General features: G+C 47.6%; 1 protein-coding gene across 1 annotated transcript in view; it reads left to right on the forward strand.

Moving 5' to 3' along the window:
- The window catches only part of GPATCH2L (G-patch domain containing 2 like), a 101,232-nt gene that overhangs the window by 57,483 nt on the left and 26,163 nt on the right, over window positions 1–17,586 (forward strand). The window lies entirely within an intron of this gene.

A 17,586-nucleotide genomic window follows, 5' to 3' on the forward strand; every position in this document is an offset into this window, starting at 1 on the left:
CCTTTCTAATTGGCTGCCTCTGCTGCAGCCTCCCTAGGACTGCTTTTAACCCCTTTTCTGCCAGTGAGGAGCAGCTGCCCCATCACAGTCTCCTTATGGCGAAGGATCACTTAGGTGTTTGCTCCCCTCTCTTTATAATTTGAAATGTATTTTTCTGAAGGGTACTCCCAGATAAAGCTCATTTGTCTGGACGATAAGGCTCCATGGTGATTCCTCCCTTGCTTAGGGTTGCTACTATGCAAATGATCTCTTCCTGCTGTAACTTCCCATCCAAATGAATAGCCTGTTGAATTTGCTATTCCTGGGATGAGGTGTTGACCTCTTTCCTTTGTCCGGAGAAAACCTATTTATCAACTCCCCTGACATTTCTGGTTTAAACACCTTTTAGTCACTCACTGATATTATGCTTTAAAGTCTGTATCCATAATTTCCCATACGGAATCATAACATATATTTTACAGTGATATTATTGACTAGTGTGGTGTTTGTTTTCAAATGATACCTCACAACATAGACACGAACTCCATGGGTGCTCCAGGGCTGGAGCACCCATAGGGAAAAATTAGTGGGTGCTCTGCACCCACCGGCAGCCAAGCTCCCCTCACCCCCCACCTCACCTCTTCCTCCCCTGCGCGCGCCACGTCCCTGCTCCTCTGCCTACCTCCCAGCGCTTCCGGCCCGGCTGCCGCCAAACAGCTGTTTGGCAGCATTAGCACTCTCCGGGAGGGAGGGGGGAGGAGCGGGAATGTGGTACACTCAAGGGAGGAGGTGAGGAAGAGGCGGGGCCAGGGATTTGGGGAAGGTGTCAGAATAGAGGCAGGGAGAGGGCGGGGACTTTGGTGAAGGGGTTGGAATGGGGGCGGGGCACAGGTGGGAAGAGGTGGGGCAGGGACGGGGCCTCATGGAAGGGGTGGAGTGGGATCGGGGCCAGGGGCAGAGCGGGGATCGAGCACCCATGGGAAAGAGGGGAAGTCACCGCCTATGCCTCACAAGGCATATTTTGTACAGAAATCATTGCAGTAATAGGTAGGGCATGAATATGGGGGTGCCTAGATCACAAAAAAATCCCTGAAAAATGATATGAGCTATGTTTTTTTCAGTCCCTAAGACCATGGATAGACTGCAGAAAACTGGGCCTGTTACTGACTGTGAGGGTATACTGTTTCTAATAAGACCAGATGGTTCTGAGCAAGCTGTAAACTCTCTGTATGGATAAATATGCACCAATATGTCATTGGGGGAGAAGCTTCCCCCTAGTCCCAAAGAGTTAGTGGTTAGCTTATGAGGTTTTGCTCATGCCAAGTGCCACCTCCTCAACCACTCTAGTCAGGTGTTCTCTTTAGCAGTACATGTGATGTGTTTGAGCTGCCTTTTCTGGATTTTCATTTACCCAGGCTCTGCCCATGAGATATTTACCTACTGCTCTGCAAAGATCTGGCCTAAGAGTCTGGCCTTAAAGTCTATGAGTCTATATTCAGGGTTTCCATTATTTGGCCCCCATTCCCTTCCCTTCCCCTCCGCTCCCACTCCCAGAATAAAAATCAGAAGGTAGATGAAGGGTGTTTTATTCCTATTTTGGTGGTGGTTGTCGTGTTCTACAATAAATTAGCATTTCTTGGACCCTGCTCAGCTCTCTCTTGCTAGTGCAGGCCCCAAAACCACCACCACAAGATTAAATATGAAAGAAGACCAATTCCCCAGCGCAGGGCATAGCTAAAATCTGTCATGTTTAAATAACGAAGCTAGATTTTCTCCAGCCTTGATCAGTCTCTAAAATATTGCAGGTGAGAAAATTATTGCTCTTGCTGAAGGCCTGCGCTACAGCATATAATCTGCTGGAGCTCTCTCCTCCCAGCCGTGCAGGCTCTTCTCAATTGAAAATATTTAACACACTATTAGTTTCTGATGTGTTCTTTAATATATTGGTGATTTCAGTGTTCCCTGCGGGGCCTCAGTTATGAGGATATAACTGGATGTAGGTTTGCATAACCCGTACCAAAATGCTTCAGTCCATCTGATACATGTTAGAACTGCCACAATGTGAGTTTGCATGGAAACTTGCTTTGATTCCAGGCAATGGTTGCTACAGTAGTGTTCACCTTCAATGCCCGAGACAGCAAGGACTGTGCGAGTAGAAGCCATTCAACAAAACCAAAGAAAAATGATACTCCGAGTCTGGGGCTTAAAAATGTTCTTTGCATTCTACAGAACAATTCATGGTCCAGTATGCTGCCTTGAGCTGCTATGGCCTCATCATAGGCCCTACCTCTATTTGTATGACACTAACCCCCAGAGGCTCTGGACGTGATTCCCAGCCCCAAGAAATTTAGAATCTACCAAGGAACAAGACGTGATGTGGGTGGAGAACATAAGGGATGGAGGTGGGAAAAACTTGGATGATAGCAATAGGAACATGGGGTTGCATAGATTACAAAGCCCGCACTTAATTTTTGTTGTGTTTAATAATGAGATGACTGAAAAAGAGAGTATATAAATTGCTAACAGACCACTCATCTAGCCACTAGCATTAGACACCATGATAGAGGTGGGTCTTAGGAAGAGATTTGAAGGAGGACAGGGTATTGGCTATGCAAATTGATATGAGGAGGGCAGGCAACAAGGAAGCAGGTGTGAAGGCAATTGTGGGAGGAGTGGACGTGTAAATGATGGTGGCTGCCATTGTTGGTGGACTGAAGAAGGTGGATCATAAAGAGGAGAGATTTGAGGCAGATAAGCAGTGGGGAGATAAGCTATGAAGGGTCTTGACTAAAAATGTGTGTTTGATGTGGGGAGGAAGGGGAACCAGTGTGGGGACTGCAGGAGGAGGGAATGTGACATGATCTATTCAGAAGAGGAGCAAGGAAACTTGCTTTATATCTTTAAACTTGTTTAATATCTTTATTAATGATCTGGAGGATGGTGTGGACTGCACTCTCAGCAAGTTTGCAGATGACACTAAACTAGGAGGCGTGGTAGATACACTAGAGGGTAGGGATCGGATACAGAGGGACCTAGACAAATTAGAGGATTGGGCAGACAAAAACCTGATGAGGTTCAACAAGGACAAGTGCAGAGTCCTGCACTTAGGACGGAAGAATCCCATGCACTGCTACAGACTAGGGACCGAATGGCTAGGTAGCAGTTCTGCTGAAAAGGACCTAGGGGTCACAGTGGACGAGAAGCTGGATATGAGTCAACAGTGTGCTCTTGTTGCCAAGAAGGCTAACGGCATTTTGGGCTGTATAAGTAGGGGCATTGCCAGCAGATCGAGGAACGTGATCGTTCCCCTTTATTCGACATTGGTGAGGCCTCATCTGGAATACTGTGTCCAGTTTTGGGCCCCACACTACAAGAAGGATGTGGAAAAATTGGAAAGAGTCCAGCGGAGGGCAACAAAAATGATTAGGGGTCTGGAGCATATGACTTATGAGGAGAGGCTGAGAGAACTAGGATTGTTTAGTCTCCAGAAGAGAAGAATGAGGGGGGATTTGATAGCAGCCTTCAACTACCTGAAGGGGGGTTCCAAAGAGGATGGAGCTCGGCTGTTCTCAGTGGTGGCAGATGACAGAACAAGGAGCAATGGTCTCAAGTTGCGGTGGGGGAAGTCCAGGTTGGATATCAGGAAAAACTATTTCACTAGGAGGGTGGTGAAACACTGGAATGCATTACCTAGGGAGGTGGTGGAGTCTCCTTCCTTGGAGGTTTTTAAGGCCCGGCTTGACAAAGCCCTGGCTGGGATGATTTAGCTGGGAATTGGTCCTGCTTTGAGCAGGGGGTTGGACTAGATGACCTCTTGAGGTCCCTTCCAACTCTGATATTCTATGATTCTATGATTCTATGATTCAAGGATGCAGAAGTCGAGGTCAGAGTGGAGGAGGTTGCAGTAATCGCGGTGCAAGATGAAGCGGGCCTGGGTGAGAGTGTTGACAGTCTGGACGCAGAGAAAAGGCCAGATCATGGAGATGTTAGGACGGAAAATATGGCATGATTTAGGTGCCTGGTGAATTAATTGTAGCTTCAGCCTATATGGGTTTCCTTCTCAAAAGCCAGACTACACTGGTGATGTCCTGCCTGCCCTTTTTCTGCTGAGGACAATGAGCAGCTGACACAGGACAGCAGCAGTTTGTCCCGCTCCTGAATCATCTTCTCGGTGTGCTCTTTCTCAACTCCTGCTTGGGGGCAGCAGGGGAAGACCTGGATAACAGTTTTGATGCACTTGTAAAATCCATGGCTCTGTTAGACAGACGTTTTTCTGGTAACAGTGGAAGGGTTTTGGGCATTGTACTGGCCTTTAGCGTCGCACAGTCGTCTTGCTTTGTGCTTCTAATGCGCCTAGCAACACACATGGGGGGATATTTTCCCCCCAAAAGTGACCTGTAAAACCAATAAAGCGGGTTCCATATTTATTCCCCCTCAGCCTCTGGGACAGAACTGGGTACAATATGCTCAAATTACACATCAGATGGTTTCTCCTGGTGCCAGTGCTGAAAACTATAGCTGGTACTTGAGAATCCAGCTGGGCACTTTCTGTCTTTTATGTTAACCCAGAAAATAAGGGCTCTGTAATAGGAAGTTGGCTGCTAATTTTTTTTCCAGATGTATGCAGGGCACAATTGAATTCAGCTCCCTCAGCCATAGCTGTTTAGAGGTAACAGTAACAATGTGTTGGTGTCAGTAAAGTCAGCAGATGTGAAGTGGGGAGCAGAGAAGGGGCTAAGAAGGAATCTTTTAAAGTCATTATTCTTGATGCACCCATACTTTTATGCATTGCTTTTCCAGAGTGACAAGTATCATGTAATATACAGTTCCCCTGAGTAGGATACTGTGTCTATGTCACCAGCAGTTCAGCACCAAAGTGAGGGGAATAGAAATACCAAAGGTCTGTTACCGCGTTCCTGTTTGTATAGCAAAAGGCCTCATTTAGGAGTAGCCACACATTAAAGGGTTCCAGAACCATGGGTGGAAACATCAGGGGATCATTCTGAGTACATTGCATGTAGATCCTATTCTTACAAGACACAGGACATAAATTGAATGAAACATGCTCCTTTAGTCCAGCCTGGGGTACGTCCGGGCATGTTACTCACTTGAATGGTGCTTCCATGGGACATACTATCAGGTAGAGGCAGATCATTGTGGTGTTCCCTACTGGAGTCAGATTCAGGAAACTCTCTCCCATCCAGGCCATTTAGAGAGTGTCAAATCCTCTGTGTCTTCACCAAGCCTTTCCCTCTAGTCACTCGCTCTCCCAAGATGGTGGGGAGGGTACAAAGGTGGCCCATGGCAGTGAGAAGAAAGGAGAAGACATAGTGATTTAGGGATGGTCTGTGAGTGGAGATAGAGAGAAGGCACTCCAAAGCAGAATGCCTGTCGCTGCACCTGGACAGCTGCACACCCCACAGCCCCATGCTTAATTCAGGACTGCCGTGTAAATAACTAGAGCCCTGCAAATCTGCAGATAGCTACTTTATGTCCGCGCATCTGTGGATGCAGGTGTGGTTGCATTGTTTACCATCTTTGCGGATTACGGATCGGAGATGGATCCATTTTTTTTTTAATCTGTGCAGGGCTCTAGAGCAGTGGTTCTCAATTGAGGGTCCCTGGCATGCTGGGAGGCCGCGGCTTCAGAGGGTCTGCTCGAGAGGCTGGAGCCCTGAGTCCCAGTGCCCCTCGCGGGGCTGGGGCCCCAAACCCTGGCACCCCCCACATAGATGGACCTCTGGAGCCCCAGTGCCCCCTGCGGGGCTGAAGCCCCGAGCCTTGATACTTGCTGTAGGGCTGAAGCCCGGAGCCCTGAATCCTGATGCCTCCTGCAGGGATGAAGCCCAGAACCCCAAGCCCCCCAGGGGGCTGGAGTCCAGAGCTCAGCGCCCCCTCGTGGGGCTGAAGCCCAGTGCCTCCACAAGGTTGAAGTCCTGAGCTCTGGCACCCCAGGCAAGGCTAAAGTCAGGGGGGAGGGGGCCGCCAGGGCTTGGGGCTCGTGGCTTCCAATCTGTAGACGGTGCTGTGGGCCCCAGGGCCCACAGATCCCTTGAAACTGACCTGACGCCCCCCCCCCCCCCCGGGGGTCATGCATGCCCAGTTGAGAACCGCTGCTCTAAAGGCTGTGGGTGTGGATGCAGATACATATAAAAGGTGGATTGTGGATCATGGGTTAGATACAGTTTAATTACTGTGGATCAGATACAGATCCAAATTTTTGTATCCATGCAGGGCTGTATAAATAATCCCGACCCTCAGGATGCAAATTTCTTGGGTCCCAAGAGACAGCTCTTTCCTCTCTAAAGCAGCACCTGCTGGTATTGCCCTCGTTAAGGGCCTAATGGTGGGTCACATTTCATGGGCTTTAGAGCTAGGTTGAGTCTACTTTGATCTAAAATGTTGCAAACAATAGTGTACTCAGTCCAGGTGTTATTAATTTATGCTGCAGTGGTGGCTAGCAGTAACAATTGAGCCAGTCCATATAAACTACAGGTCCCAGATTATAATGCCCCATCTTGAGCTGAGTGGCCTCACCTGAAAACAAGATGGAGCATTGCATTCTGGGATCTGCAGTCCTTATGGACTACGTCTCCATATAGTGGCTGCCATCTGCTCCACTTAGGGGCAGCATATCTTCTCCATGCAAGTGTCCTACAAAGTACCAATAAAGAAAACCTAAAATGTTTAAAAAAATGAATGCACAATATTTAAAGGAATATTAGCACCTACATTTGCACAATGGAGAGGGGGAGAAATGTAGCTATTTCCCCACAATTGATATTAATGGGAGTCGCCCCAACTTCCTCCCCATCTTTTTATTACAACTTCTTAAAGGCCACATGTTTGTCTGATCGGTCCTCCTGGCCAAGGAAGACTAGAGATGCTTCAGAGAGTGTAGCCACAAAGTAATCCCAACCACATGCAGGCTAAGCCCCAATGAGCAAGTTCCTTTGCTATCAATAAATAACTGGTTGTTATCCTCGCTGGGGCTAGACAGTAGCAGGAGACATGATTCCATGCACCAAGCCCATGAGTTTCTTTTCTTGTATTCCGGTACACTCCTTGTTGGCAGTCTCATTTGAAAGGCCAAGATCTGAATAGGCCTTGGAGACTGAACTCCGGGGTAGGGCTGAGGCCTGTGGGTGGCTGTGGTGTCAGACAGCTTGCTCTGGATGCATGTGCTATATCTGTTCTGGGGATGAACACAATTTCAATCTGGAATCTTTCACCAGCACAAAATTTGCACGAAAAGTAAAGAGTTTTTTTGCAGGTTCACCTCTGATTTAACTGGCACTCCTGCCTTCCCAAATGAGGCTGGACTTTCCCCTAATGCCAAGGACCAGAGGCTGGGATGGGCATGTGTGCAAAAGGCAGCCTGGTGTGTCATCTGTCAGTTCCCATATTTCCATGTTTCCCTCAGGTATGTGGCTGGGGGAGTGGGAGAGCTGAGCTGCTTGGTTTGACCTTGTTTTGTTTTTTATTCTCTTTGCACGTGCCCCTAATTGATCTTGAAAAGAAGGGACAGTTAAAGAAGACGTTAAGGTGAAATGAAGCCATAACTGTGCCTGGAGACTTTTATTAAGTGTGGCAAAGTTCCCTGGGCAGCGTTGAAATTGTTTATTGATTTTGGTATGGCTGGGTGCTCTGGAGTAATCGCCCGCAGAACCGCGCGCGCGAGAGAGAGTGCTCCTGCTTCGTTTGGTCTCAGCTGTCTCCAGCACCAGGCTGCTCCCTCCTATTCTGGGGTTTTGCCTCTTTTAACCTGTAAATAAAAAGCCACAGCTGTCCCTAGTTAACTCTTGTGGTGTCCAACTCCTAACAGCATGGGGGTTGGTGCTGCTTGACCGTGCCAATCCCAGTGCCTGTGAATTGCCTGCAAAAGGGGCAAGGGGAAGATTTTTGAAATTTTTAACATGGACAGACTTTTGTTGTTGATGGTTAAATTGCCCTTCTAATTGGCTTTTACAGAGAGGAATCTTTCTATGACAGCCTGCCGTGTTCTTCAGCTCTGAGCCTAGTTAAGTGATGGGTGGGTCAGCTTTGTGACAGGCATATGGAAAACATGCTCTGTGTTTCATCATTAGCTTCAACAGGAATCATAGAATCATAGGACTGGAAGGGACCTCGAGAGGTCATCTAGTCCAGGCCCCTGCACTCATGGCAGGGCTATGTATTATCTAGACCATCCCTGACAGGTGTTTGTGTAACCTGCTCTTAAAAATCTCCAATGATGGAGATTCCACAGCCTCCCTAGACAATTTATTCCAGTGCTTAACCACCCTGACAGGAAGTGTTTCCTAATGTCCAACCTAACCCCCCCCTTGCTGCAATTTAAGCCCATTGCTTCTTGTCCTATCCTTAGAGGTTAAGAAGAAGAATTTTTCTCCCTCCTCCATGTAACAACCTTTTATGTACTTGAAAACTGTTATCATGTCATCTGACTTCTCTTTTCCACACTAAACAAACCCAATTTTTTCAGTCTTCCCTCATAGGTCATGTTTTTTAGACCTTTAATCATTTTTGTTGCTCTCCTCTGGACTTTCTCCAATTTATCCACATCTTTCCTGAACTGTGGCACTCAGAACTGGACACAATACTCCAGTTGAGGCCTAATCAGCGTGGAATAGAGGGGAAGAATTACTTCTTGTGTCTTGCTTACAATACTCCTGCTAATACATCCCAGAATGATGTTCACTTTTTTTGCAACAGTGTTACACTGTTGACTCATATTTAGCTTCTGGTCCACTATGACCCCCATATCCCTTTTCATAGTACTTCTTCTTAGGCAGGCATTGCCCATTTTATATGTGTGCAACTGATTGTTCCTTCCTAAGTGGAGTACTTTGGATTTGTCCTTATTGAATTACATCCTATTTACTTCAGACCATTTCTCCATTTTGAAATGTTCTGGGCTAGTGTCGAATTCCACCACTTCTTCCATGCTTCCTTCTCTTATCGGCTACCCCTCTGCATCATAGCGCTATAGCTGTAGCTGATGCGGGGTAGGGGTGGGGGGTTGGTATTGGTGTTGAGCAGCTATCCATGGTACTGAAACCAGGACACCTCTCTTGTGGGTGCTCTAAGACCAGCAGACCCTCAGTCTCTCTTCTGAATTCCCTCCTCCCTCTTTGAGACATCTTTAGTTTGAGGTTTGCTGGCTGGAATGTCAGATGCAGGATCAGGACTTTGTTGCTGGCAAGGGTCCATGCTGCAGCCAGATCTTCATCCTTGTACAAAAGAGAACTCCACATCTCAGTTACTGCATCCGGGGTACTTCACACCACTGTCTTGGCAGACAGCAGATTCCACATAATTTGGCTGACATTAAGGATCTTGCATGCCATTGTCCTCACACTAGAGATGTGCCACACCATCTTCATTGTACAAAGGCCATTTAGCTCTTTTGTCATTGCATGAGGTACTGAGCTCAGACTAAAGGACTATTCCATACAGGCTTTATTTCTTTACCTTTCCTCCTTCGGCTCTGATTAGTATGGGAGGAGAGAGGGCAGGGTCCTTGAGTTTAGATTATTCCCCACATCCTCTGATTTAACCAAAGAATTATGCTGCAGAGCTCTCAGTACCCCCTCTCTCTGCAGGCAGAGTCCAGTTAATAAATGGAGAGGGATGTAAGTTTTTTTTTCTTCCTCCCCTTCATTCAGATTTTTTATTCCTGCTTGACGTTCCTGATGACATACATTGTCTTAATCTCTTTCCCTCCTACCATGAGTTGATATCAGACTTCTTAGAATGGTGTGGACACTAAGTGAGGGCCACTCAGGTATAAGTTTTTATGGGGAGAGGCAAATGGAACAAATCTCAAGTCTTGACTCTTCCCTAGGCAGTTCACTTGTAGGACTTCCTAGAACCTGCAGAGCTTTGGTACTGTTATCATATGATACTGGAGGTATTAAGAAAAAAAAAACAGACCGAGACACTTTCCTAGTAATCTGTACTCTAATCTGAGGAGAGGAATGGGATCTGAAGCCAGAGGAAAGCTGAAAGCCTTGAACTTCAGGTTTTATGTGCCATAAACCAAAGATTACAGGAATAAGTGTAGACCTTGTATGGGTTGTACGAATCTAATTTTTGAACTTGATATCCTGTACATTTCTTTATAAAAAAACAAGGAGCTGTTTAATCAAAAAACTTCTTAAATTAAAATTGTTTGCTACAATAAGTAACATAAATGTTAGACAAAATATATACCCAGTATGTTACATCTGAAAAAAACCCTAAGCTTTAAAAAGTATGGAAATAGGATACGACAATGTAGATAATTATTTGGATATCCCTAGAGCATTCGTTGACAAAAATGACATGTGAGCATTAGTATTACAAACTCCAATAGCAATCTTAATTCTGATCCTTTTCATTTTTTTATTCCTGTATAATACAGTTGTTCAAAAGTTTGTGTAATAAGTATGGTATAAGGACAATGAATAGTTTTAATGTTGGCACATCTACATTTTGACTTGAGAATGTGAATATTGTAAGAGGATTTGCATCTATATATACATTATCTTTACTTGTCATTGCCATATTTTGTAATGGTTAGGGGCTTTTAATTATAAAGCTTTTGTACTATCTTCTCTGTAGTAGCCTTGGAGCATTGTGTGAAATATTGTCATTACAGTGCCAGATTTCATCACAATTCCCCAAGGTTTTTGGTGAAATTTTTTGAAAGCCACCAATTTTCACTGGTACTTCAAAATAAGTGCAGGTATGTAATACATATATAATGTTTGTAATTGGCAGTACTGAAATTGTTAAAGGGATTTAGTCACTCTTTTTAATAATCTTCTCAAGTGTATCTCATCTAGTTTTGGTTAAAGCTACAAAAAGTCCTTACAAAGTCCTGGTGAACCAACTGCCAACTTCTGCTGTTGATTTGTACCAAGACTTTATCTTACTTCTCTTGCTGCATGTATCAAGGATTCTGTAGCCTCCACCTGGGGAAGAACAGGCTGGCTTTAAATTCCTCAGTCCAACACCTCAGTCTGAAAGAGTTATTTTTAACCTGTCCTGACCCCTGTTTGAACAAGAATAAAATAGGGATTGGGCAGAATATGACACAAATCAATAGGTTATCCCAACAGATGTGATCTTTGGTGCCAGTATGCCTTGGACACTTGCTGCAGTAACACAGATAAATGGTGATTTGTTAACACTGTGATCTGGGGACTGGGTGGCTCAGTGGATCAGGCAGTGACCTTTAATCACTGGGTCTCTGAGCTCTGAACATTGAGATGAAATCGCAGTCTGATATTGGGAAGAGAAAAAAGTTCCAGAGGGTTGTGTGTTTTTGGTTCAGTGCTAATCACACTGCTTGGCGCAAAACAAACTACAGTAAAACCTCAGAGTTACAAACACCTCGGGAATGGAGGTTGTTCATAACTGAAAAAAACTTTATGGTTGTTCTTTCAAAAGTTTACAACTGAACATTGACTTAATAGAGCTTTGAAACTTTACTAAGCAGAAGAAAAATGCGGCTTTCCCTTTTTTTAGTAATTTGTTTAATACAGTTCTTCACTGTATTTGTCTGTCTTTGTCGCCTGATTGCATATTTCTGGTTCCAAATGAGGTTTGTGATTGACTGGTCAGTTTGTAACTCTGGTGTTTGTAACTCTGAGGTTCTACTGTACTACAGTCATTCAAAATAGAAAAGTGTCTCTGATACCAGCCTTTTCCAACAGGAATTGAATGCAGCATTCCCATCCTATTGTATCCCATCCCAACCTCTCCCAGGAGGAGGGGACTATAGGAAACCAGATAGGAACTGTAGCTGTAGGGAGCTCCCAGCTACCTCAATCCCAGTCTCCTAGTTGCTTTAGGGAATAGCCCTGGTGGTGCTTTCCTAGCCTGTCTTTCCAAGTAGGAGGCACACTTGGAAGAATTTGCAGTAGCTCTCAAGGTAGGGGAACTGTGGCCTGGTCTACACTACGACTTTAATTCGGATTTATCAGCTTTAATTCGAATTAACCCTGTAACCGTCCACACAACGACGCCATTTAATTCGATGTAAAGGGCCCTTTAAATCGATTTCTGTACTCCACCCCAACGAGCGGAGTAGCGCCAAAATCGATTTTAGCAATTCGAATTAGGGTTAGTGTGGCCGCAATTCGATGGTATTGGCCTCCGGGAGCTATCCCACAGTGCATCATTGTGACCGCTCTGGACAGCAATCCGAACTCGGATGCACTGGCCAGGTAGACAGGAAAAGCCCCGCGAACATTTGAACTTCATTTCCTGTTTGCCCAGCGTGGAGAGCACAGGTGACCACAGATACCTCATCAGCACAGGTAACCATGCAGGCTGATAATCGAAAAAGAGCACCAGCATGGACCGTGAGGGAGGTACTGGATCTGATCGCTGTATGGGGAGAGGATTCAGTGCTTGCAGAACTTCGTTCAAAAAGACGAAATGCAAAAACTTTTGAAAAAATTTCCAAGGGCATGATGGAGAGAGGCCACAATAGGGACTCTGAGCAGTGCCGCGTGAAGGTCAAGGAGCTCAGACAAGCCTATCAAAAAACAAAGGAGGCAAACGGTCGCTCCGGGTCAGAGCCGCGGACATGCCGCTACTACGCCGAGCTGCATGCAATTCTAGGGGGGGCTGCCACCACTACCCCACCTTTGTTCGTGGATTCTGGGTCGGGGATAGTCTCGACGCCTGAGGATTCTGCCGATGGGGTAGAGGAGGAGGAGGAGGAGGAGGAGGATGAGCTTGCAGAGAGCACACAGCACTCCATTCTCCCCAACAGCCAGGATCTTTTTATCACCCTGACTGAAGTACCCTCCCAAGCCTCCCAAGCCAGTACCCAAGACTCTGACCCCATGGAAGGGACCTCAGGTGAGTTTACCTTTTAAAATATAAAACTTGTTTTAAAAGCAAACGGTTTTTAATGATTACTTTGTCTGACTTTGCATTCGCGGTCAGTTCAGCTACTGGAAAAGTCTGTAGCTACTGGAAAAGTCTGTTAACGTGTATGGGGATGGAGCGGAAATCCTCCAGGGACATCTCCATGAAGCTCTCCTGGAGGTACTCTGAAAGCCTTGCCAGAAGGTTTCTGGGCAGTGCATCCTTATTCCCTCCTCCATGGTAGGACACTTGACCACGCCATGCTTGCAGCAAGTAATCTGGTATCATTGCCTGACAAAGCCTGGCAGCGTATGGTCCCGGTGTTTGCTGGCATTCAAGCAACATCCGTTCTTTATCTTGTTGTGTAATCCTCAGGAGAGTGATATCACTCCTGGTAACCTGGTTGAAATACGGGAACTTAATTAAGGGGACAGAGGTGGCCGTTCCTACTGGGCTGTTTGCCTGTGGCGGAAAATAAATCCTTCCCTGCAGTTAGCCAAGCGCAGATGGGAAATTGGCCCTGAGTTTTTCGCGTTTGGCTAGCAGGGATCTTCCCTGTTACCAGCCACGCGGTGGGGGGAGGGTACCGTGATCATCCCAGAGAATTCATGGCGAGGGGGGGGGGGGGGTCGGCGGAGGGGGGGGGGGTAGTTTGGTGCCTGCAGGGATCTTCCCTGATACCAGCCACGCGGTGGGGGGAGGGTACCGTGATCATCCCAGAGAATTCATGGCGAGGGGGGGGGGGGTCGGCGGAGGGGGGGGTAGTTTGGTGCCTGCAGGGATCTTCCCTGATACCAGCCACGCGGTGGGGGGAGGGGTACCGTGATCATCCCAGAGAATTCATGGCGAGGGGGGGGGGTTAGTTTGTTTTCTGGTGCTGCTGAATGTTAACAGAAAAACCGCAGCACTCTACTTGCCTGAAGGGGCCCAGACAAGCCCCACCACACTGCCCCCCCCCCCAACTGGCTGAGATTGGCCAGGCTTCTGCAGCACTCTACAAGCTATGCTTGGTATGTGGGAAAGGAGGGTGCAGAAGCTGTAAAACAATGGCTTACCATGGCCGCATGCAAGCCGAATTCTGTTGCCCAGACCTGTGATCTCTAGCAGCAAAGCCACAGGCACTCAGCATTAAGAGGCAAAATGCGACCTTGCACAGAAATCACATGTGCTATGTAATGTGAACAGTGTTGGTCACCGTGAAAGAGTATAAGCATTGTTCTGCAAAATGTAGCTTTTAAAACAATTCTCTCTTTTTTCCCCTCCCTACAGCAGCTGCAAATTCCTCAAGCCTCCCTCCTCCATCCCGAAGGTTATCACAGATAAGGCGTCGTAAGAAGAAGACGCGGGAGGACATGTTTTCTGAAATTATGCAATCCAGCAGGAGTGACAGAGCTCATCTGAATGAGTGGAAGGAAACAGTTTCAAAGTATAGGAAAGAAGTCAGTGATCGTGAGGAGAGGAGGGACCAACGTGAGGAGAGGAGGGACCAACGTGAGGAGAGGAGAGACGATCGAGATGAGAGATGGCGGCAGGAAGACCAGAGGATGAAGGATGCAACGCTGGGGCTGCTCCGGCGTCTGGTGGAGGTTCAGGAACGGCTGCTGGAAAACAGACTGCCGCTTCAGCCCCTGTTCCACCCTCCCCCCTCCCCATGTTCCGTATCCTCCTCACCCAGACGTGTAAGAATGCGGGGGGGGAGGCTCCGTACACCTTCCCATTCCACCCCAGTAGACAGCCCAAGCAAAAGGCTGTCATTTTTTTAACCTTTTCTTTGTGGCTTTTTCCTTCCCAGCAATCCTCCTCCCAAATCCCACCCGGGTTCCCGCCCTCTTTTTCTAATCTATTAATAAAGAATAAATGATTTTTAAATGATAGTGACTTTATTTGGTTTGAAAGAAAGCTGGGGGAAGGGGCAGGGTGGGTTCCTTACAGAAAATCAGTCAGTAAAGGGGGAGGGTTTTCATGAAGGAGAAACAAACAGATATTTCACACGGTAGCCTGGCCAGCCATGAAACTGGTTTTCAAAGCTTCTCTGATGCACAGCGCTTCATGGTGTGATCTTCTAATCGCCCTGGTGTCTGGCTGCGCGTAATCAGCAGCCAGGCGATTTGCCTCAGCCTCCCACCCCGCCATAAAGGTCTCCCCCTTACTTTCACAGAGATTGTGGAGCACACAGCAAGCAGAAATAACAATGGGGAGATTTCTTTGGCTGAGGTCAGAGCGAGTCAATAATGAACGCCAGCGACCTTTTAAACGGCCAAATGCACATTCTACCACCATTCTGCACTTGCTTAGCCTGTAGTTAAACAGCTCCTGACTCCTGTCCAGGCTGCCTGTGTATGGCTTCATAAGCCATGGCATTAAGGGGTAGGCTGGGTCCCCAAGAATAACTATGGGCATTTCAACATCCCCAACGGTTATTTTCTGGTCCGGAAAGTAAGTCCCTTGCTGCAGCCCTTTAAACAGAGTAGTGTTCCTGAAGACGCGAGCGTCATGAACCCTTCCCGCCCAGCCCGCGTTGATGTTGGTGAAACGTCCCTTGTGATCCACAAGTGCTTGCAGCACCATTGAAAAGTACCCCTTGCGGTTTATGTACTCAGTGGCTTGGTGCTCCGGTGCCAAGATAGGGATATGGGTTCCGTCTATCGCCCCACCACAGTTAGGGAATCCCATTGCAGCAAAACCATCCACTATAGCCTGCACATTTCCCAGAGTCACTAACTTTCGTAGCAGCACCTGAGTGATTGCTTTGGCTACTTGCATCACAGCAGCCCCCACAGTAGATTTGCCCACTCCAAATTGATTCCCGACTGACCGGTAGCTGTCTGGCGTTGCAAGCTTCCACAGGGCTATCGCCACGCGCTTCTCAACTGTGAGGGCTGCTCTCATCTTGGTATTCTGGCGTTTCAGGGCAGGGGACAGCAAGTCACAAAGTTCCATGAAAGTGCCCTTACGCATGCGAAAGTTCCGCAGCCACTGGGAATCGTCCCAGACCTGCAACACTATGCGGTCCCACCAGTCTGTGCTTGTTTCCCTTGCCCAGAATCGGCGTTCCATGGATAGAATCTGCCCCATTAACAACATGATCTCCAAAGCACCGGGGCCTGTGGTTTCACTGAATTCTGTGTCCGTGTCCGTGTCCATGTCCTCATCATGCTTGTCGCTGCGCTGCCGCCGCCGCTGCCTCCTCTCCTCGTTTTTCTGGTCCTGGCTGAGCATAAACTCCACGAGAACGCGCGAGGTGTTTGCAATATTCATGAGTGCTGTCTTGACCTCAGCGGGCTCCATGCTTGCCGTGGTATGGAGTCTGCAGTGTTCACCCACCCAGGAAAAAAGGCGCGAAAATGGTTGTCTGCCGTCCGTTGCTTTCATGCAGGGAGGGAGGGAGGGAGGAAGTGAGGCTGTACCCAGAACCACCTGCGACGATGTTTTTTGTCCCATCAGGCACTGGGATCTTAACCCACAATCCCAATGGGCGCGGGAGACTGCGGGAACTATGGGATAGCTATGGAATTGCTACCCACAGTGCAACGGTGCAGAAATCGACGCTAGCCCCGGTACTTGGACGCACACCACCGAATTACTGTGCTAGTGTGGCCGCACTCATTTCGACTTTATACAACCTGTTTCTCAAATCCGAATTATCTAAATTCGGATTAATCCCGTAGTGTAGACATACCCTGTGATTGTTGCTTTGTCAGATATTTTGAAAGCAGCTTCCTTTCTATTTTCTGGGAAGGGTGAAACTTTTTGGTTTCTGTAGCTGTCTTGAGCCTTGATCAGTTTTGGAAGGAAAGATGGAAGAGTTATTCAGAGGAGCAGAGCTATAGGGAACAGCAGGAATACTGGCTCCTTGCTGTCCCAGATAATGTCCCCAGATCTCCACTCACTCCCATTGTGCCCCTGACAGCCTCACCAGATAGCCAGCTTTGATTTAGTCATGGAAGATGGACAGTCAGCCACCTTGGCAGTGCATGCCCCCGGAAGCATATTACACATGGTGTGCTCTTCTCCACATGCTGCTCAGGGTGTGGGGGAATGAGGCTTTCTTGAGCATTTTCAAGGTAAAGGATGAAGAGCTCCCACATTTGTCTCTCTTCTTATTCCTCTTCCTATTAAACTAAAGAAAAGCTGTGGGGTAGTCTCCCAGTTCCAGGCAGTGACATACAACAACATCCTTGTACTGGGCCAATGACTTTAAGGAACAGGGTAACGATACTGAGCACTTCTACAGCATGATACGTGTTCGAAACCCTCTTCATCACTAGTGGGCCTGCCCAGTGGCACATGGGGGCCATGGCACTCACACTTGCAGGGCCCACTTCATGCTTCCCTGCAGCCCAGATGGATTTTCATGCACCAAGCATTGACTGAGCAGGGTTTTACCTTCAATTACTGCTCCTGGACCCTGGGGGTTGCTGTGGAGCAGGATATGAAGGCAGCCAGGCGGCTTCTCTGCCTGCCTCCTTTCAGCTGCTCTCTATTCCCCCTGCTGGCTTGCAGGGGGCAGTAGGGTCACCACCTGTCCAGGATGGCCTCTTGTTTGAGCTGCCTGTCCAAGTGCCCAATGCACTGCCAGCTGTCCTGTTTTATGGGCTCAGGATCATCCTGCATGTCCCTGTTTTTGTATTTCCGAGATGGAGAGGGAAGGGGTGAAAGAGGATCCCTCAATGTGTGCCCTGCTAGCCGGGTAGGTGAGAGGCCAGTGGGGGGCCAGGCTAAGTCAGGGACTGGACTGGTGTG

This window comes from Chrysemys picta, chromosome 4 (genome assembly GCF_011386835.1).
Source record: "Chrysemys picta bellii isolate R12L10 chromosome 4, ASM1138683v2, whole genome shotgun sequence".
NCBI lineage: Eukaryota > Metazoa > Chordata > Testudines > Emydidae > Chrysemys > Chrysemys picta.